General features: G+C 39.5%; 1 protein-coding gene across 2 annotated transcripts in view; it reads left to right on the top strand.

Annotated features, from left to right (window-relative positions):
• Positions 1-22393, top strand: part of PAK5 (p21 (RAC1) activated kinase 5) — a 299564-nt gene that overhangs the window by 112092 nt on the left and 165079 nt on the right. For both annotated transcript variants that reach the window (XM_025876070.2, XM_073878384.1), the window contains exon 2: positions 17950-18094. The gene's annotated coding sequence lies outside the window, so the exon portion shown is untranslated. The remainder of the gene's footprint in view (positions 1-17949; positions 18095-22393) is intronic.

Raw genomic sequence — 22393 nt, 5'->3', positions numbered from 1 at the left:
ATACTATAAAATAGTATAAAAGGATAAAATTAAATTGTACTACTTTTCATTTGTGATATAATTAATTGCTCTTGTGTATTTTAATTGATAGGTTGTCACTTCTTGTCTATTTTAAAGATTTATTTTTTTAAAGATTATTTGTTTGAGAGAGAGTGCATGAGTTTTGGTGGGGGCAGATGGAGAAGAAAAAGCAGATTCCCTGCAGAGCAGGGAGCCCAATGTGGGGCTCTATCTCAGGACCCCACAATCATGACCTGAGCCAAAGGTAGGCACTTAACTGACTGAGCCACCCAGGTACCCCTATTTATTTATTTTAGAAAGAGAGCGAGCAAGAGAGACAGAACATGAGCAATGGAGAGGGAGACAGTCTCCAGCCGAATCTGCACTGAGCATGGAGGCTGACATAGGGCTGGATCCCAGGACCTGATATCATGACCTGAGTTGGACACTTAACTGACTGAGCCGCCCAGGTGTCCCACTTCTTGTGAGTGTGTGTGTGTGTGTATATATATATATATATATTTTTTTTTTTTTTTTTTTAAAGATTTTACTTATTTGACAGAGAGAGACAAGCGAGAGAAGGAACACAAGCAGGGGGAGTGGGAGAGGGAGAACAGGCTTTCCACTGAGCAGGGAACCCGATGGGGGCTCGATCCCAGGACCCTGAGATCATGACCTGAGCCGAAGGCAGACACTTACTGGCTGAGCCACCCAGGTGCCCCTTCTTGTATATTTTAATCACTATGTTAACAATTATTTTAAGTCTGCTATGATTTATGCATAGCTAATTATTTTACATGTACATTTTTATGACTATTAGGACAATGTGGTTAGCATTTGAAATTTGGAATTCTTCTGATATGTAGTCCTATGTATATATGTTAAAGGGAATGGTAGCCTGGATTTTCACTTTTTTTTTAAGGTTTTATGTATTTATTCATGAGAGACAGAGAGAGAGAGGCAGAGGGAAAAGCAGGCTCCCAAGGAGCAGGGACCCCGATGCGGGACTCGATCCCAGGACCCTGGGATCATGACCTGAGCCGAAGGCAGACACTTAACCATCTGAGCCACCCAGGGGCCCTCACATTTTTTTTTTTTGTAAGAATATTTGAAGGTAGATTTACATTGCTGTTTTCCAAGAGAAATGTTTTCTCTCTAAAGGGATTTCACTGAACTTCCAGTAGCACTTGACAACATAGGGAGGCTGGCATGAATTTAGTAAGTTTTAAATACTCTCAAAAAATACCATTTCTGTTATTTCTTTTGTTTCCCATGGGTATTTCCACTGTCATCCTGAGCCACAGGCTGCCAGCTCAGGTGATTTGGGGTATGGTATGAGTTTTATGAAGCAAAATATATAATTATCCTCAAATATGCTCCCTTAAAATAGTCCACTAAATTAAGTGAGCCTCAGAGTACAAAGTGAGACCAAAAGATCCTCTTTTCAAAAATGTGGCTATAGAGTAGAAGTCACACATGCAAGTGCCACGGGGGGAGGTAGGTAACATAAGTGGATGACACATGATGCATGGGGATTATAGAACAGTAGACATCTCATGCCCTTTATGAATCAGTCAGGAATTCTATTTGGTGGCAAGAAAGACAAACTGAAAATAAAAGTGGTTTAGTCAAGGTGGCTTTTCTCTCTTATAAAAGTACTGGGGCACGTGGCTGGTTCAGTCTGTAGAGCATGTAACTCTTGATCTTGGCATCGTGAGTTCAAGCCCCATATTGGGGGTAGAGTTTACTTTAAAAAAGTGACCTTAGGCAAAAAGTCTCAGATCACAGTGGTAACTTCATGGTTATCAGAGATGTAGGTTTTATATCAGGCCATTACCACCAGCAGACTATCCTAAACTCAGTGTCATAAAACAAGAATGTACTCTTGCTTATAAGTCTACAGATTAACTGGGAGAATTTTTTAGTCTTGGTTTCACCTGTATCTGCAGTCAACATTGGGTTCAGTAAGTAGCTCTGTTCATCTTGACTTGGTTTTCTCCTATATTTGGGGGCCTGGTTTTAGAATGTCCTCAACTAGGGCAAATGGGTCCTACCCTACATGATCTCTCACTATTCTCTAGCACAGGATATTCACATATCAGTGGAAGGTTTCTAAGAGAGAGTAGAACCGCTCGACCTGTTGAGGTCTAGGTTCAGAACTGATTCTCTGGCACTTCTGCCACATTCTCTTGATCAAATCAGGTCATAAGGCCAGCCCAGGTTAAATGGGTTGGGAAACAGGTCCTACTTCTTGATGGGAGATATTGCAAAGGGTTTGAATACCAGGATGCATGAAAAATTAGGCCATAATAAATCTACCAGAAACTTCTATCTTTGAGCTCTACCTGAAGTGGAGATGGATCCATGACTGCTCTTTTCACCTCATGGTCTAGTACAGCTACTGAACTTTGAGCCATCACATTGATTTTCCAGGCAAGAGGCAGTAGAAAGAAGGGCAAATAGGGCCCTTTAGGCCCTGTTCTTATGAGTGTTCCTTAGTCTCACTGGAACACTTGTGCTTATATGTCATTGCCCAGCCCTGGCTATCATAGAGATTAGGAAATATAGTCTTTAACTGACACCTTGTGCCAAACAAAATTGGGGTCCTGATGTTATGGGAGCCAATAGTGAGTCAGTAACCAGCAGTATCTGACACATTAACCATAGGTCCCAACTTTCATTTTACTTTGTTGGACAATGTTATGAAATGTCTTGCCTTTAAAAAACAAACAAACAAACAAAAAACTCAGATTCTTTTGTGAAATTTCCTGAATTTTGTATGTTAGCACTTAATTTGAATATTTTTAAATTATTTTAAACTGTTAGATCTAGAGAGAGGTTGCAAGAATAATACAAAGAGTTTCCATATACTTTTCATCCCTGATGTTAACATTTTACCTGTTGTACAATTACCAAAAATAGGGATTTAAAAATGTTATAAAGCTATCAGCCAGGAGTTAGCAAGCTTTTTCTGTAAAGGGCCAGACAGTAATTATTTTAGGTATCTGCCACTACTACTTAATTCTGCCATTGTAGCAGAAAAAAACAGACTACATGAACATATGAGAGTATCTGTGTTTCAATAAAATTTTATTTACAAAAGCAGGTGACAGACCAGCTTTGGCTCATGGCCTGTAATTTGCCAACTTCTGCTATAAACTAAGCCTACAAACCTTATTTGATTTCATCAGTTTTCCCATTAATATCCTTTTTCTGTTCAATCCAAGATCCCCAATTATATTTAGCTGTCATCTTTTGTCTCCTCCAAGCTAAGACAGTTGTTCATTCCTTCCTTTGATGAACTTGACACTTGAAGTATCCTAGTCAGTTATTTGTAGCATATCTCTCAATTTGGATTTCTCTGATGGCTTCTCATAATTAGATAGAGGTATGCACAAATGCAGGTGTGTGTATATGCATGGGTTGGTATACATACATACATACATTTCCTAGCTCTGTCCACCAAGAGAGCCTAAAGTCAATGACCCCTCAGGAACAAAGAGCATACTTAGCACCCAGATCTTGATTTCTTAACACTATTTTCCAATAAAAGGAACCAGGACTCTTTGCAAAAGTAATTGATTCCATGCCTGTGGCAGGGAAAATATGAGAACTTCCTAGAATATTTGTGTTGTCAAATAGTAAGGTAACACTCTCAAAAGAACAAGAGCATATCAACAGGGTACATGGACCAACCTGACGGTGTTCCAATTAGACAAAACTGGGATAATTTAAGCAACCAAATATATAATGAGAGTTTTGGATTGTAACCCATAGAAAAAAATAAATATCCCTAAGTACATGCAGATATAAATAGTTGAATATATATACATGGAGTGAAGGGACAGTTAGTTCTCCTTTAGGGAACAATTCCAGTTAAATAAATGGAATTAAATGAATTCCAATGAAAGAGAAGAAAGAACATTACCATTAGGCAAATACCACAGTAATCATTGCTGCAGACACAATCCACTGATGGATGCTAAAGTTAATGGGCTTTAGTGTGGGGAGAACAAGATACTTGCCTAGTCACCAAGTATCTATTCCCTCAAGGTATTTACTAACTACAGAGGGGGACAAATAGTAACCTTTTACCACATGGCAGAGACCACCTTAACCAAATGATCAAAAATCCTTATGCTTTTTTTTTCCTTTCAGCCATATAATCAAAGATCTGCTCATATTTTTCTCTGCTTAAAAAAAATTCCTGGGGCACCTGGGTGGCTGTCATTAAGTGTCTGCCTTTAGCTCAGGTCATGATCCCAGGGTCCTGGGATCAAGCCCCACATCCGGCTCCCTGCTCGGCGGGAAGCCTACTTCTCCCTCCCCTGCTCCCCCTGCTTGTGTTCCCGCTCTTGCTTGTCTCTCTCTGTCAAATAAATAAATAAAATCTTAAAAAAAAAAAATTCCTGTACTCCACTTTGTCATGCATTTGATTAATTTCAGTTTCACCTAAAATCAGTTACCCGTATCAGGATTTCAATTTATTGACACACACCACTCAGCTGAAGATGAATTCCAGAAGTGAAATTGCTACATGTAGCCATCACAAAGACAGATAAGGTTACCAAAGCTACTGCTTGCTTGCTTGCTTGCTTGCTTGCTTTCTTCCTTCCTTTCTTTCTTTCTTTATTATGTTAATCACTGTATATCATTAGTTTTTGATGTAGTGTTCCATGATTCATTGTTTGTGAAAGCTACTGCTTTTTTTTTGTTTTTAAAGATTTTATTTATTTATTTGAGAGAGAGAGAATGGGAGATAGCATGAGAGGGAAGAGGGTCAGAGGGAGAAGCAGACTCCCTGCTGAGCAGGGAGTCCGATGTGGGACTCGATCCTGGGACTCCAGGATCATGACCTGAGTCGAAGGCAGTCGCTTAACCAACTGAGCCACCCAGGCGCCCGAAAGCTACTGCTTTTTAACTGTGACATTTCTAATTGGATCGAACTGTTAGTCATGCTTTGTATATACGTTTTCGTTAACTTTTTTAAATTTAAACTTTGAGCAATCATATTAAGGAAAAGTAGCCGATGGCCCAGCAAACAAGATCCATAAATCTAAAGATCCATGAGTTTAGAAGGAATGCCAGTGGATACTAAATTAAGTAGGGATGTGAATACTTAGAATGAAATAATCCATAACAAATTACAAAGCTAAAAAGCTAACAATGGAAACATCAGAAAAGCAGTGTATTTCCATTAGTAGACTTCCCACTCTACCTCTGTGCTACCTTGACTCATATACATTTTGCCTGAAAATGCTTTGATTATCTCTTTACCTTTAAATATAAAAATTATTTTGAGGGGCGCCTTGGTGGCTCAGTGGGTTAAGCATCTGCCTTCGGCTAAGGTCTTGATCCCAGGGTCCTGGGATTGAGCCCTGCATTGGGCTCCCTGCTTAGCAGGGAGTCTGCTTGTCCTCTCCCTCTGCCTACCCCCCATGCTTTCTCTCTCTCAAATAAATAAATAAAATCTTTAAAAAATAAATACATAAAAAAAATTATTTTAAGGGACGCCTAGGTGGCTCAGTCGGTTAAGTGTCTGCCTTTGGCTCAGGTCATGATCCCAGGGTCCTGGGATGGAGTCCCACATCAGGCTCCCTGCTCAGCAGGGAGTCTGCTTCTCCCTCTGCCCCTTCCTCTGCTTGTGCTCTCTCTCTCTCTCTCCCCCCCTCTCTCTCTCTCTCAAAAAAAAAAAATATTTTGAAATATCTTTTTATAGTGTAAATAGAAACATAATGCAGCCCTTCTGTTAAGAAGTCTTGAGTTTTATTTTATATAAATACACTTTAGGAAAATTTATTTTGGCTTTACAGCTTATCAGTAATGACATGTAAACTTTTTAATTATCAAATTTTGGAAAATATCACATTTTTTGAATACAGGAGGCCTAAGATTCCAATGCTTTTGAAGTTTGCTTGTGCAATGACTAATCTTAAATACTCTGATGAATTGCATCACCACTTACTCATCAATGTCTTCCTTGTTGTGACTGTGATGGGTTTTAAGTTCTCTTCATAATCTTCATTTGTGTCAAATCAGGAAGAATTTCAATATTTTCCAGTATTCATATGATTTGTTCCTCTTCATTAATTGAATTATCAAACAAGAACCAATCTGTTACTTTTCTTCATAATTTTCCTTCTAATAAATGCTTTCGGAGTGGTCTGAAAATTTTTTGGTACCAGAGGCTTCTTCTATGTTAATGATTTTTGTTGACTTATCATTTTAATTGTTTGTCTCATATTCTCTTAATTTTTTTCTTTTGTTTTTAATTTTTTTCTTTTGTTTTTAATTTTTTTTACTTTACCTTTTTTAATTAACATATAATGTATTATTTGTTTCAGGGGTACAGGTCTATGATTCATCAGTCTTATACACAATTCACATTGCTCACCATAGTACATACCCTCCCCAATGTCCATCACCCAGCCACCCCATCCCTCCCATCCCCCTCCACTCCAGCAACCCTCAGTTTGTTTCCTGAGATTAAGAGTCTCTTATGGTTTCCCTCCCTCTCTGGTTTTGTCTTGTTTCATTTTTCCCTCCCTTTCCCTATGATCCTCTGTCTTGTTTCTCAAATTCCTCATGTCAGTGAGATCATATGATACTTGTCTTTCTCTGATTGACTTATTTCGCTTAGCATAATACCCTCTAGTTCCATCCAGGTCATTGCAAATGGCAAGATTTCATTTTTTTGATGGCTGCATAATATTCCATTGTGTATATATACCACATCTTCTTTATCCATTTGTCTGTTGATTGACATCTAGGCTTTTTCCATAGTTTGGCTATTGTGGACATTGTTGCTATAAACATTGGGGTGCACGTGCCCCTCTGGATCACTACATTTGTATCTTTGGGGTAAATATCCCATAGTGCAATTGCTGGGTCATAGGGTAGCTCTATTTTCAACTTTTTGAAGAACTTCCATACTATTTTCCAGAGTGGCTGCACCAGCTTGCATTCCCATCAACCGTGTAGGAGGGTTCCCCTTTCTCTGCATCCCCGCCAACATCTGTCGTTTCCTGACTTGTTAATTTTAGCCATTCTGACTGGTGTGAGGTGGTATCTCATTGTGGTTTTGATTTGTATTTCCCTGATGCCAAGTGATGTGGAGCACTTTTTCATGTGTCCATTGGCCATTTGGATGTCTTCTTTGCAGAAATGTCTGTTCATGTCTTCTGCCCATTTCTTGATTGGATCATTTGTTCTTTGGGTGTTAAGTTTGAGAAGTTCTTTATAGATTTTGGATACTAGCCCTTTATCTGATATGTCATTTGCAAATATCTTCTCCCATTCTGTCGGTCATCTTTCAGTTTTGTGGACTGTTTCCTTTGCTGTGCAAAAGCTTTTTATCTTGATGAAGTCCCAGTAGTTCATTTTTGCCCTTGCTTCCCTTGCCTTCGGCGATGTTTGTAGGAAGAAGTTCCAAAAGACTCCATCCCAAAACTGCTAGAACTCATACAGGAATTCAGTAAAATGGCGGGATATAAATCAAGGCACAGAAGTCAGTTGCATTTCTATATACCAACAACAAGACAGAAGAAAGAGAAATTAAGGAGTCGATCCCATTTACCTTTGCACCCAAAACCGTAAGATAACTAGGAATAAATCTAACCAAAGAGGCAAAGAATCTGTACTCAGAAAACTATAGAATACTGATGAAAGAAATCGAGGAAGACACAAAGAAATGGAAAAACATTCCATGCTCATGGATTGGAAGAACAAATATTGTGAAAATGTCTATGCTACCTAGAGCAGTCTACACATATAATGCAGTCCCTATCAAAATACCATCATCTTTTTTCAAAGAAATGGAACAAATAATCCTAAAATTTGTATGGAACCAGAAAAGACCCTGAATAGCCAGAGGAATGTTGAAAAAGAAAAGCAAAGCTGGTGGCACCACAATTTTGAACTTTAAGCTCTATTACAGAGCTGTCATCATCAAGACAGTATGGTACTGGTACAAAAACAGACACATAGATCAATGGAACAGAATAGAGAGCCCAGAAATGGACCCTCAACTCTATGGGCAACTAATCTTTGACAAAGCTGGAAAGAACGTCCAATGGAAAAAAGACAGTCTCTTCAACAAGTGGTGTTGGGAAAATTGGACGGCCACATGCAGAAGAATGAAACTGGACCATTTCCTTACACCGCACACAAAAATAGACTCAAAATGGATGAAAGACCTAAATGTGAGACAGGAATCCGTCAAAATCCTAGACGAGAACACAGGCAGCAACCTCTTCAATCTCTTAATTTTTTTCTTAGTTTTTCCTCCATTCTTTAATAAATATAAAGATGACATAAAATGTACCTTTCTTGGGATGCCTGCGTGGCTCAGTTGGTGAAGTGCTGCCTTCTGCTCAGGTCACGATCCCAGGGTCCTGGGATCGAGCCCCACATCGGGCTTCCTGCTCGGCCGAGAGCCTGCTTCTCCCTCTCCCTCTGTCTGCCGCTCTGCCTACTTGTGCTGTCTCTGTTAAATAAATAAATAAAAATTTAAAAAAAATATACCTTTCTTACATGATCAAAGCAGGGAGTTTTAATGTCTCACTTGTTTTCACAAGACCTTCAAAACAACTTACTAGATTGCAGTTAGATGGTATGTTCAAACCTTATCAACTTTGTAAACAAAGATGTTGTGAATCTTTGAAAATACATTTTCGCCTCGGAAGTGTTGTTCCCATGTCGCAGAGCTTAAGAAGCTTTAGAAAAGGCAGAATTCTTTCACGCACATACATCTACAGCTGCAGGGAACAGTCACACTGCAATGTGCTCCCTAGGCCTGCATCTCTGTGCTGTGATGCTGGGTCAGTCAGTACCTGGAGGTGTTGCAGAATTCCTGAAAGCCATTGCTGCAATGGGGTGACCAACAAAAACTGAACTGTAATGGAAATTTACTGCAAAACACATAAATAGAGCCCACTCATCACAAACCAAATGCAACCTCAGCTCAAGTTCTCCCTTAGCTAGAGCCCCAGAATAACCAGCAGCACCCCAACTCCACACAACACATAGAGAAGTGTGATGTAGGAAGTTGGAATGTAAAGAGACAGCTGTCTTAACCAGTTACTGTTAAAATATCTTACTTTTGCATGTTTTGTGAAAATACAACCGTGTCAACATATTGCTGGGGCCCGTTTCAAGGTCTTGATGTCCATAAACAAGTGAATGGCCTTGAGCCTTTGGCTTCATGATACATCAGTCCCTGTTCTTTATTGTGCAGGAAAGGTATTAGAAGCCAAGTCAATGAGGGTATTGATGACAAATCAGTAGTTGAGTGTTGGCAATCCGAAGAAATCCAGAAATGCACTAAAATCTTACACTTGAGAGAAATGTCTTGAATTTAACAGTAATCCTTAAAATATATTCCAGTATTAAAAAGCTTGATAAACTTTCCTAAACTGTAGATTTTTAAAAACTTAATTTCAGTCACCCAGGATGGGCCTTTCTTGGAATGGGCCCATATAAGTGAGGGAGCCTGGATTTTATGATTCGTTCATTATTTATGATTCAATTTTTGTCACTGATTTCCTACCACATTCTATTTGCAACCTACAAGCAGAATATAAGAACAGCCTCTTTGGATTGGCTGGGATGAGGTGTATTTCTCATATTTGGGTACATCCTCTGTCAGCCATATACTGTCATGAAAATGCTGTATAACAACCAGCCACACGGGGCGCCTGGGTGGCTCTGTCCTTAAGTGTCTGCCTTCAGCTCAGGTCATGATCCCAGGGTCCTGGGATTGAGCCCAGCCTGCTTCTCCCTCTCCCATTCCCACTTCCCCTGCTTGTGTTCCCTCTCTCTCTGTGTCTGTCTCTGTCAAATAAATAAATAAAACAAAAACCAGCCACACAATTATTTATATATCTATTAAGTTCACAGCTCTGCAGGGTTCAGTTGATGTAAGCTAGGCTTGCTTATATATCTTGGGTCAACTGTAGGTTGACCTGATGGCTCTACTAGTAGTTAGCTGGACTTGTATATGTTTACCAGGTGGCTGTTAACTTGTCTATGAGGGCTTTGGCTGGGGTGATCAGGGCCATACTGTTTCTCTCCTTGTGTCTCTCTTTCTGCATCCAACTATCCTGGACGTGTTTTTGTGGTAATGGCAGACATGCAAGAAAAGTCAGAAATGCGTAAGTCATTAAAAATACAGGAAAACTGTTAATGTCCCATTGGCCAAATCAAGTCACAGAGCCAAACCAGGGAGAGAGGGACCTAAAATGTTACTTGGTGAAAAGCATGCATACAGTGAAAGATAAAGAATTTCAGCCATCTTTTGCAATGAAATCTCTTATGTTTTAAACTAAACGCTTGATTTTCTTGACCAATACATAGCTACTGTCTGAATGTTTATGTCCTCTGCACAAAGTATGTGTTGAAATACGTAGGGCTTTGGGAAGGTGACTCGACTGTGAGAGTGGAGCCCTCAGGAGTGGCAGTAGTGTGCTTGAAGAAGAGATCCCATGGAGCTCTCAGCCCCTTCTACCATGTGAAAATGCAACCCAGAAGAGAGTCATCACCCAGCCATACTGCCCTTCTGATATCAGACTTCCAGCCTCTACAACTGTGAGGAATAAATTGCTGTTGTTTATAAGCCACCCAGGCTGTGGTATTTTGTTGTAGCAGCTCAAATGGACAACAGCACCATTTAAATCTCCTCTCCAAATGCCTCCCAGCTCAGTAAGTGGCACTGCTGTCCACCTGACTCAGGGTGAAGTACATTCTCTGGCACCATAGCCAAACCCATCAAAGGGTCATCTGTATTTTCAAAATATATCTAAAATCAGACTACTTCTCAATGTCTCTACTATTCCCACCCTAATACAAGCTGCTATCATTTTTTTTTTGCCTGTGCTACCTAAATAACGTCTTAATATTTCAACGTTGCCTGCCCCTTGTGTTTCCACTAATTCTATGAACAGTTTCAGAATGTAAATTAGATCATGCCACCTTCTGCTCAAAGCTCTCCCATTGCTTATCCATCAGATTTACAGTAAAATCTAAAATCTTAACTATGGCCTATAAGGCCATCTACAGTCTGGTTCATGGCTACATGCTCTTGCCTTATTTTTATACCATTCTTTCCTCACCGGCTCCACTGTAGCCACATGGGCCTTCAATGTTGTTCCATGAACATTCCTGACCTCAGGACATTTGCATATGCTAGCTCCATAGCCTAGAATACTATTGATCTCACTGTATTACTCAAATGAATATTGATGAGTATCAAATGAGTATCAAATAATCACTTCATTCAAGTTTTTGTTCAAATGCCACCTCTTGGGAGTCTCTTTCTTGATCTCTTTTTCGAGCAACTTTCTGTCATTCTCATTCCTGCCCAGTTTTTTTCTTCATATCATGTGTTACTAGTGGATATTATAATGTGTATTTGTTGAATGAAAAAAATAACATAAAGGAAGTGGAATAAAGTTCTAGGAGCATTACACCTAGCATAAAGATATTCCTAAAATAATATGCAGGAGAACTGATAGCATGGGGAAACCTTACCATTGACAAAGGAATGTCTACCACTTCTGGCCATTTAAAACGTGTAGTTTGTTGTGATAGTTAATAACCACCTTTACCTGGAAAGTTTTTGATCATTCCCTGTTTTCTGGAATATGTCCGTAAGTATCTATGAGAAATATAGAAACAAATATGACTTGTTCAGCAGCAAGCTTAATGCTCATTGGCTGCATCCTTGCTTCCTGCTAACTCTTAACTTCAGGCCTTAGAGTGCTCTGGTATGCTCGGGAAATTTGAATAACTGTGGAATAAGGCCAGCATCTTCAGTTGGGCCAAAGGAAGAGAAGGCTCTGTCGTTTTGGAAACCTTTAAGTCAGGGATTTTATCCTTTTGCTGTGCCATGGACTCCTTTGGCAGCCTCAGGAAGACTGGGAGCCAATTTTCAATATCGTGTTTGGTTTTACTTGTTGAGAGGAAATTCACATGACATAAAATTAACCATTTTAATGTAAGCAAGTCCCTGGCATTTAACACCTGTAAAGTTACACAGCCACCACATCCATCTAGCTCCAAAACGTTTCTGCCATTCGAAAATAAAACCCCGTACCCATGAAGCCATTTTCTTCATCATCCTGACCCCCAAGGCCCTGGTAACCATCAGTCTGCTTTCTCTTTCATGTGGATTTACATATTCTGGATATTTCATATAAGTAGAATCATACCACATGTGACTGTTTGTGTCTGACTTCTTTCCCTTAGCATGTTTGAGGTTCATCCACATTGTAGCATGTATCATTACTTCCTTCCTTTTTATGCCTGAATCATACTCTGTTGTCTAGAAATACCACATTCTATTTATCCATTCATTTGTTGATGGATATTTGGGTTGTTTCCATCTTTTAGCTACTGCAAATAATGTTGCTATAAATATTCCTGTACCAGAATTTGAGTGTGGGTTTTTCAGTTCTTTTGGGTAGATACCCAAGAGTGGAATCCCTAGGTTACCACAGTGACAACATACTGTTTTAAAATGCATAAAATACAATACCTAGGGTTATAAAGGAAACTAATTATGTTGACATAAAGTCATCAAAACATCAAATAAAATAAGTTTGTGTTCTGGTGATACGAGTTACTTGATTTGGAAATATCCTATCCAATGGCAGACCCAATAACTGCCATATATCTGGAGTAGTGTGGCGTGCAAATGATGTTTCAAGGTGTCTGCAGCCATTACAATGTGCTATAAAAAGGCTTATGTTTCTCGATTACAAGTCCTTAGAATATTCCTGGGTTTTGTTGCCTGTTAAAGGCTAAGGAAAATGGAGTGGTATTTTCTTTCTCATCCAAATTCATGGAACCCATAAATCCTATCTAAATGATCCCAGGGACTTGAAGTGAAAACCCCCAGTTAAGAACCCCTTGCTTTCAAGAGGAGAGTGGTCTCCCCACTATTTCTCCACATCGTCATCTTGCCTAGGAAATCTAAGCTCAGCAGGATCAACTTGGACAGGTGCAGATCCACTGAAGTGGAAGCTAGAGAATCCTCTAATTCCAGAGACTTTATCACCAAGTTTTGATCTGTTAGCTTTTCTGTTTCCTGTATCAGATTAATGTTTGTAAAATTCAAAGACCTAGGAATTAAAATAACTTCTAATATTGTAGAGCGCTTCAGAGTATCTGAAGGTTTTATACATACATCCTTTCATTTAACCCGCTGTAAGTTGTGTGACCGCGTATGTCATTACCAGGGGTGTGAGATAAGGAAGCCCAGATACAGACTCATTTAGTCAATCAAGTTTGAAAAGCAAGTACTCACCCATGGAGCTAGAACTTGGGGCACTTGTGAAAATAAAAATTCAAAGTACCTTTTCTATCCAACTAGAAAACCAATATATCCAAACTTCATTGTTTACATGGTTGTTAGCCTATAGGATAATTACTCCTTAAATTAAAAGCCATCACACAAACTGCTCTTGCAGATGGAAAGGAGCATTAACATGAGAATACTACCTACAGTTCAGTCCTAAAAAGCTCAATCCTTCCATTGTCTCAGGGGAAATGTTTCATAGATAGAGGCCAGACATTCAAACAGGATATTTTCCTGTAGGAAAAGATGAGATTGGTTTTAGAAAATCAAGCTTCATTATTCCCTGAAAAGAAAAACAAAATAGTGCTCAATCCATATTAGAGGATATCCAAAGAGAGCGAAGAGTTCTGTAGACTCCCTAGAAGTTTCCCTAGAGAGCATTCGGGCACTTGACAAATGCATAAATAATGACAGAAAATGTAGTTCCATATGTCACAGTTATCTTGCTTTGAATGAAAGAAAATCTGTCTTTCAGTAGATGAGGTTTTCTTCTCCCCCAAAGTTATGTATTCAGAGTTTTAGTGTTTCTATTTGTTGTTCTCTCCCAGGGAGCAGAACACACCTTATTCCAACACTGAAGAAAGAGGAAGGGCTGCTGAGCTCTGGCTATAAATATTTTATTATAGAGAGAGACAGAGATCACAGAGGGGCAGATGAGTAGCAGAAAACAAATGTGATGTTGTTTGCAAGTCCTCAGAGGAGGTTTATATTAAACTCTCTCTGCCAGCTTGTTTTCTGCTTGGCTTTTCTACTGTCAAACCGGGTAATGAAACCCTTTTGTGTATCTAAAGGTTTTCCTATTAGGTGAGGAGTGCTACATCTAGTTGAAAGTATAGAAATATCCACGTTATAAAGTATACACAAAGAAAAAGCTATTATAAAATGGCACAGTGATGAAGTTATATTTTCAAGAAGGATGATCCATATTAATTTGGTTTTAGAAAGATGCTATCCTAGTAAAAAAAAAAAAAGATTAAAAAATAAATTATAGGTTTTCTCCATATAATCCATTTATTTCTCTCCTCTTACCCCAGTGCCTCAAAGTTGTTGGAAGACTTTGACCTGATGGTATTTAGCATCTTTCATGATTTCATAATCCATTGGACTTTATTTGCTCAGAACTCACTATTAATGAGGACAAGGTCATAGCCTATTCTCTTTGAGAGAGAGAGAAAAAAAAAGAGTCCTGTTTTTTTAACATAAGAGCACAGACCACATATCAAACCTGCCACTCACATATTTAAATTTCTGGGTAAAAGGAGAAGTGGATAAAAGGGTGAATAATGCAACAAACATTCTAAGATTGCAGGGCTGATGGGGCTCATTTCGTCCTGGGTCTAAACCACCTGAAATGATCTGTATAAGTGCTCTTATTCTTGAATGAGAGGAGAAAACAAGTGTGCAGGGACTAGAAGTATTTGTCCCAATATAGTTGATGGCAAATCTTTGTTCTATTTTACATAAAATAGAATCTTAGATTTTTTTTTTTTAGTGATTGGCCAGTGAGTCCAATAATACATCTGTTTTTGAGTCAAGTGCCACTTGTAGCAAAGTTTTTTGTTTGGTCTCATGGTCAAGGAGCCCAATATGGAGAGGCCATATTGAATTTATGAAATGAATCTGTGAATCCATGAAAATGAAATGTATAAAATGGCATAGACTTGTGGTAAAAAAAAGTTGTGTTTCTTTGGGTACATCTCTATAACAGACACACATATAGAGATGCTTATTTTGCTGGTAAGAAAATGTGTGGGTAAACTAGAACTTTTGGGGGTTTTTTTGTTTTCTACAAATTATTCACAGATGACAGGTCACTGATTTTTGGTTTTAAGGGCTAAATTCAGTTGTCTGAAATGCTGCTTGGGTTGGTTTTGTACTTACTAAAAACCAGAACTAACATTCTTTACTATTCACTATTGGCGAGGTACCTTACTTATATAGGACATTTTCACTTTATCTTGTGGACCCCTCTGTATTATGGAAAATTGTGTCCATCTCCATTTTTCAGATGAACAAATAAACTTGAGGAATGACGAATTGGTCCAAACTGTGCAGCTAGTGCTGGAGCCAAGTCTGTTGGTTCCAAAGTCAACCCCTTCCTCTTGAAGGTTGGAAATATTAAATTTAATTGACATCAGTACCTCATATTAATATGTACATTATCAGCAGGTTCAGAGTAGTGTAGTTGTTATCTGAACATAGTCTAGTGAGCATTCAGATTGCTTTTTCTAGGTCAATAGTGGCAATCTGGCTTTACAGAGATAATAGATAAAGGTTTCTTAGTGGCATGTTTAAAGGAAAAGAAATTTGAGAGGAGAGTTTTAGTGATAGGAGAGTTTTAATCTAGGCACATATTAAATTTATGGCATCTGACTTTTTTTATTTTGGTTACTTGTAGTGTAAATAGAAAGTTAAAAATGCTAATTACAAAATAAAGTTTAAAACCAAAATACTGATTAATTATATAGAAAATGTAATATAATGGTATTAATATATAAAAATAAGATACATTTATTTTGTTTTACTTTTCTGGATCAAGGTATTTCTGTTGTAAAAAATATATTGAATTATTGTTATGTGAGAGACCCATATGGCTGTATCAGTCTTAAAATTGCATTTCCTGACAAGGTGACTTATCTTCTGCTGCTCTGAAATATATGAAGAGAATATCACAAGGCTTTAAAAGGAAGTTATGTCTACTTATGTTTTAGCTGATTTTGAACTAAATTAAAAACCTGTGTTTTAACAGGTTAGAAGCATGCAAGAACTGAGCTTTCAGAACCATCTAGGATTTCCTGTTATCTAGGCAAGACATTCATTTTTAGCAAGTTCTGATCTTAGCAATGGTAGTTTAAAACATAGGGCATGCTTTTAAGAAGATGATTTTACCAGCAAATTACTTTCTATGAAATACAAATAAATCAAGTTTAAATTTAACCAGTTTTAAATATTAAGAAGTAAACTTAATGGGAAAATATTTGCAACAGCTTTAAAACATAAATCTCTGTCCCTAAGGGAAGCCTTAAACATTTTTCGAATGCATGGGAAAGTAGATACTTAAAGTGTGATACTTCCTACTTTTTATGTCACAAAGTACTGGCATTTTTACAGAAAATACAAGCGTAGTAAGTATGTACACTGTGTACCTACAGTTAACTGATGCATATAATAAAATAAAAGCAGGTATTTCTTATTATTCAAGGAGAAAAATGGAGCCATCTTCTGGAAATGGTTTGGGTTGTCCCATAATGGATAGGGTAGACTGTCAACCTATAATTATTTTCAGGGAGGTTTTCTTTGGACTTGTCTGAAAATTGGATGAGCAGTGATTAATATCAGGAAGAAGAAAAGAACTGGGACCTGGGATTTGTCCTTTTAATAGGATAGGAGAGAATAACTGCTTTCAATTTTTGGATCTTTCACAAAGCATATGAAATCTGTATTTAGTCCCTTTGTACTCAATCAATAGTATTTATATATTTACTCATTTATTTTTTTTATGAAGATTTTATTTATTTATTTGACAGAGAGAGACACAGTGAGAGAGGGAACACAAGCAGGGGGAGAGGGAGAGGGAGAAGCAGGCTTCCCGCCAAGCAGGGAGCCCGATGCAGGGCTCGATCCCAGGACCCTGGGATCATGACCTGAGCCAAAGGCAGATGCTTAACGACTGAGCCACCCAGGCGCCCCTATATATTTACTCATTTAAATGGCAGTGCTGTGCTGGACCAAAAACAAGGCTAGGAACTTACAGATCTACACATAACTTTGAATCAGCCAATGTATATATAGTCAGTCTTCATTATTCGTGGATTTTGTATTTGCAAATTCACCATCACATGTGTTTTTGCATTTCTATGCTTTTGCTGGTGGTTTTGCTGTTTGAAATGGTCCCAGAGCAGAGTGCTGAGGTGCCTACTGTCTAGTATTCCTCAGTGTGATGTGCCTTGTGGAATAAATACATGTCTTTGGCAATCTTCATTCAGGTGTGAGGTCTGGTGCTATTGGCTAAGTTGAATGTTAACGAATCAACAACATATATATATATATATATATAAAATGTGTCTTTAAACAGAAACACAAACTCTAAAACAAGGTTATGTGTTGGTTGATGGATGAGCATGTTTGGGATCAGAGACTTGAAGAACCCTGGATTTCTTGTAGGAACAATGGGTTCAGCATTCGCTCATTTGGTGTTTGCAGCTACTGTGTAGAATGTGACTACTGCAAATAATGAGAATCGGCCATATGAAACGTGCAATTACTAGAGAGCAGGCTCAGCCCCAGAGAGTCAGGGACCAAGGGCACATTCACTGCCTCCATAGAGCTCACTCCCTCTTCAAGAACTGGACTCACATTGGACCAGTGTGAGAAAGTGCTATGACAGATGCAGGTAAGGTGCTAAGGGAAGCCTAACACTGCTGGGGGGTCCAGGTAATCCCAGATCAGTAGCTGCATGCCTGAGAGAATGATTGGAACAGTAGGGAAAAGATGCGCAGCATGTACAGGAATGGGAAGTAAGTGAGGTTGTTTATTTTTAAACGGAGCAGAATGTTGGTGGGTTTCTGACACATGTTGGTACCATGTTGTTACAGAAATATACTGTGGCAAAATGCTTCCACCTCTTGCCAAAAACACTGAAGAAAAATGAAGAACACTGAAGAACTCCAACAAAAAGTTGCAGAACAGAAATAGCCAAACTACTCTGGAGTCCAATTCATCCACAGCCATCAAAAAAAGGTAGGGGGATGAATTATGTTATGGTTTTGCTCTTTTAAATTTTATTTTAAATAATGTACACACACACACACACACACACACACACAGTGGAATACTATTCAGCCATAAAAAGGGAAGCCCTGCCATTTGAGGCAGCATAGATGGACCTTGAGAGCATTATGCTAAGTGAAATAAGTCACATGTGCAGAAAGACAAATGCCATATGATCTCACTTATATGTAGAATCAGTTAAAAAAAATTTTTTTTAAATCTGAGCTAAAAGTTACAGAGACTATATTGCAGGTTGCTAGAGGTGGGCAGGAGGATGGGGATCCATAGAATGGTGAAGGTGGTCAAAAGATACAAACTTCCAGTTATAAAATAAGTCATGGGGGTGTAATATGCAGCACGGCGACTGTAGTTAACCATATTGTATTGTGTATTTGAAAGTTGCTAAACTTTCTGAAAGGGTTCTAAAATGGGGTGCTGTGGGAACCCTTACTTTCTCCACACCAAACCCTTTTCAGAAGACTTTGGCCATCAGAAAACAGGCCCAGTGCAGTCCCCCTGCTCAGCGGGGAGCCTGCTTCTCCCTCTCCCACTCCCCCTGCTTGTGTTCCCTCTCTTGCTGTGTCTCTCTGTCAAATAAATAAATAAAATATTTTTTTAAAGAAAGAAAGAAAACAGGCCCAGTACAGCAATTATAGTGTCAGATAATTGAAAAGATTCTTGAGACACCATAAAGTATATACATGTACAGCTGTAACCAAACAAAGGAAAGCGTGCAGCAGGAGAAAGCAAGCCCAACAAGCACTGGAGGGGACTGAGACTTCTAGGTGCAGCTCTCAGGGTCCTTTCTCCATCACACATCATGCCCTTAGTCTTCAGACCATGAACCACCAAGATACACGTATGACACGTTTGGTCTCAGGGGAGCCAAGAATCAGGCTTACTGAGGAGCATTTTATACCCCACAGCTCAGGGAGCTAAAAGCAGTCTTTGTGAACAGGTAAACAGGTGTAAACCATCAATCCACTCAGTTTCCATAAACAGCATAGACAGGCTGGTACAGTATGCATTGGGGGGAGTTTCGGACTTCTAATAGCAAGTTATAAATCACTACCTATTACATTTCACTTCTTTCTTGGCCAAGAATCAATACCATGGTTCCAGGTGCCTTTTAGCATAAGCACAGAACTACCCAAGATCAATTGGGTATCCTAATGTACTCAGAGAATTGAACCATGATGAAAATATCCAAGGAAACCTAAAGGTGGTATGCCACATTCTCTGATTGGTCTTGTCATCCACTGGATCAGATACAACTCTGATTAGCTGGAGAGATCTTTACAAGGGTAGGCTTCCAAATGGAGTCAAAGTTCCTGAAAAAGTAACTGTATGCTGAAGCAATAAGAATAAAATAAAACAGAAAGATTAGTAGTTAGTTTAGGTTGATTTCTCTGGAATCAAATAGTGAGACAAAAAATTTGGGTCCTGGTGTTTATTTGGAAGGTGATGCCAGTATACCTTTATAGGGAAATGGGGATGTGGGGTGGGGAAGAGAAGGAAAACAGAAAAAGTACCTTATTGTTGCTGTGACCAAGAGGAGTATGATCCCATTGGGCAATTTTGGGATACAGTATAGAACACACCTTGGATTTATCCTAGCCAAGGGCAAGGGAGTCAGCTACCTTTTCCCATCTGCCTTGATGGAAGACTGCTCCCCTGGACAGAAGTGAAGGGTGTTAACTCCCTGGCATCTGTGGCCTGCCATAGATGTGGGCCAAGAGGACTCCAGCAGCCAGAGGAAGCCTCAGACAAAGAACCCCAGGTGTTTGCCATTGGAAGCTGCCATCAGATCAGCATGCACAGAAATGATGAGTACCAAGAGGCTATGGATGGAGTACTGATGGTTTCTGCTCTAAGAAGTGACAACAACAGGGATGCTCCTGATTATATTAGTAGAGCTATCATTTATCAAGTATGAAGCCATGTACTATAATAAATGCATTACATTTTATCATTTAATTCTTATTTGTCACTCAGTACCAGGTGCAGGGGAGGGGAAATATGTATTTTATCACCACAGTCCTGCAGCATATATATTGATTCTGGTCTTCCATGTATAGATGAGCAGATAAGGTTGAGCAAGGGTAACCAAATTCTCGGGAGTAACACATACAGGATATAGAGCTGGGATTCAGATTCTGGTCTGCCTCCAAAACCATCCGTTGGACATCATTGTAATCCTTAAGTCACTAATTAATTATTTTTCTGACACCCACTTATTTGAAAGTTGGCAGAAGCCATTTAGATTTGGGGATACAAAAAAAAATGCCCATGTTCTTAAGGAGAGCAGGAAAAGAAAGACCAGAAAACATGGAGTAGAATAAGAGCCATATGGAAGTGTGTTACTGCTGTTAAGTAGGATCAAGAAAGAGGTTATCAGTTGTTGCTGTATAACAAATAACCCCACGACTTAGTGGCTGAAGACAACAAGTATGTATTATTGCTGACAGGTCGGTGGGTGAGTTAAAAAGTTCTGCTGATGTGGGCCAGGTTTAGCTGGTCTGAGGTAGGTTCACTCATTCATCTGCAATCAGCCAACAGTGGCTAGGGACTGGCTAGTCTAAAATGCTTTCCATCACACACCTGGTAACTGAACTGGATCAGGGCGCCTGGGTGGCTCAGTCATTAAGCGTCTGCCTTTGGCTCAGGTCATGATACCAGGGTCCTGGGATTGAGCCCCGCATCAGGCTCCCTGCTCTGTGGGAAGCCTGCTTCTCCCTCTCCCGCTCCTCCTGCTTGTGTTCCCTCTCTTGCTGTGTCTCTCTCTCTCTCTCTCTCTGTCAAATAAATAAATAAATAAAATCTTCAAAAAAAAAAAAAAGAATGTAGCTGGATCAACTCAATTCTCCAGTGGCTAGCCTGGGGTTGTTCCCATAGTGGCTGGGGAAGGTTTGAGAGTGAATGAAAGTGTGCAAGGCTTCCTAAGGCCGAGGCTCAGAACAGTCACTTCTGCTGCATTATATAGGCCAAAGTAAATCACAAGACCAGCCCAGATGTAGAAATAAACTCTACCTCTTGGTAAGAGGAGCTTCGAGGTCACATGGCAAAAGGGCACTGACACAGGAAGAGGAGATGTACCAAGAGAAATATCTGGATTAAAGCTTACAGGGTGAGTAGGTATTCCCCAGCCAGATAAAGTAGGAAGTAAATGTATGATCCCATTGGGCAAGGAGGGTAGTGTATTTTCAGAGACACCCAGTGCCCCATAATGAAGGCATATAGTGCTGAGGGCAAGAGACAAGCACCAGGAGAGAGAACAGCATTAAAGACTAGAGGTATGTAAATGTACCAGAATTCAAGCAAAGAAAAGTTAATTTGTAGGGAGAATAACACTTAAGAAAAAATGTTAAACAAATGGGAAGGCAAGCAAAGTCAGGTTAATAAGTGGAGGGATGGGTGGATGTCCAGGTTGCTGTAGCAATATGTTTAGTAAAATTGTAAGATGTTGGCGCCTGGGTGGCTCAGTCGTTAAGCGTCTGCCTTCGGCTCAGGTGATGATCCCGGGGTCCTGGGATCGAGCGCCGCATCAGGCTCCTTGTTTGGTGGGAAGCCTGCTTCTCCCTCTCCCACTCCCCCTGCTTGTGTTTCCTCTCTCACTGTGTCTCTCTGTGTCAAATAAATAAATACATCTTTAAAAAATGAAAAATTATAAGATGTTTTCTTAGGAAATGATTTGTAGGATTGATATTTATTTCAAAAAGGGAGGGTGGGGGGAGGAAGGAAATACCTCGATGGGTGCTTGGAGAGAGAGGTGAGGTTGAGGGAGCTGGATGCAAGAACAGCTGTGCGCATGACTCAGCCTGTGCACCTTGTGGCTTCAGGGAGGTCAGGTGATGATGTAGATTACATGACGGAAACTCTTTCTGTGATGCACCTTCCATAACCCACAAAGTAAAGGATCCCCAAAATAAAGGATTTTGAGGTTATGGTCCCAAACCGAAATACCAAGGCTCCAGACTCTCACAAGGACAAGTTTGTCGAGTAGGTCTCTGAGGTAGCTGACATCAGGGATGTATTTAGAAAAGAGATGTGTCCATGTGTGTTTCCCCTGGGATGTGCATGTGAAATGGTAATTTTCAGTTCATGGGTTTTTCACTTTGAAACCAGATTTTGTAAATTTTTTTTCAAAGATTTTATTTATTTATTTGAGAGAGAGAGAATGAGAGATAGAGAGCACGAGAGGGAAGAGGGTCAGAGAGAGAAGCAGACTCCCTGCCGAGCAGGGAGCCCGATGTGGGACTCGATCCCGGG

Source organism: Callorhinus ursinus, unplaced genomic scaffold, assembly GCF_003265705.2.
Source record: "Callorhinus ursinus isolate GAN/ISIS: 27379988/994484 unplaced genomic scaffold, GSC_fseal_2.0 scaffold29, whole genome shotgun sequence".
Classification (NCBI taxonomy): Eukaryota; Metazoa; Chordata; class Mammalia; order Carnivora; family Otariidae; genus Callorhinus; species Callorhinus ursinus.
Note: the sequence above shows the minus strand (reverse complement) of the source record. Positions and strands in the feature narration are given on the sequence as shown.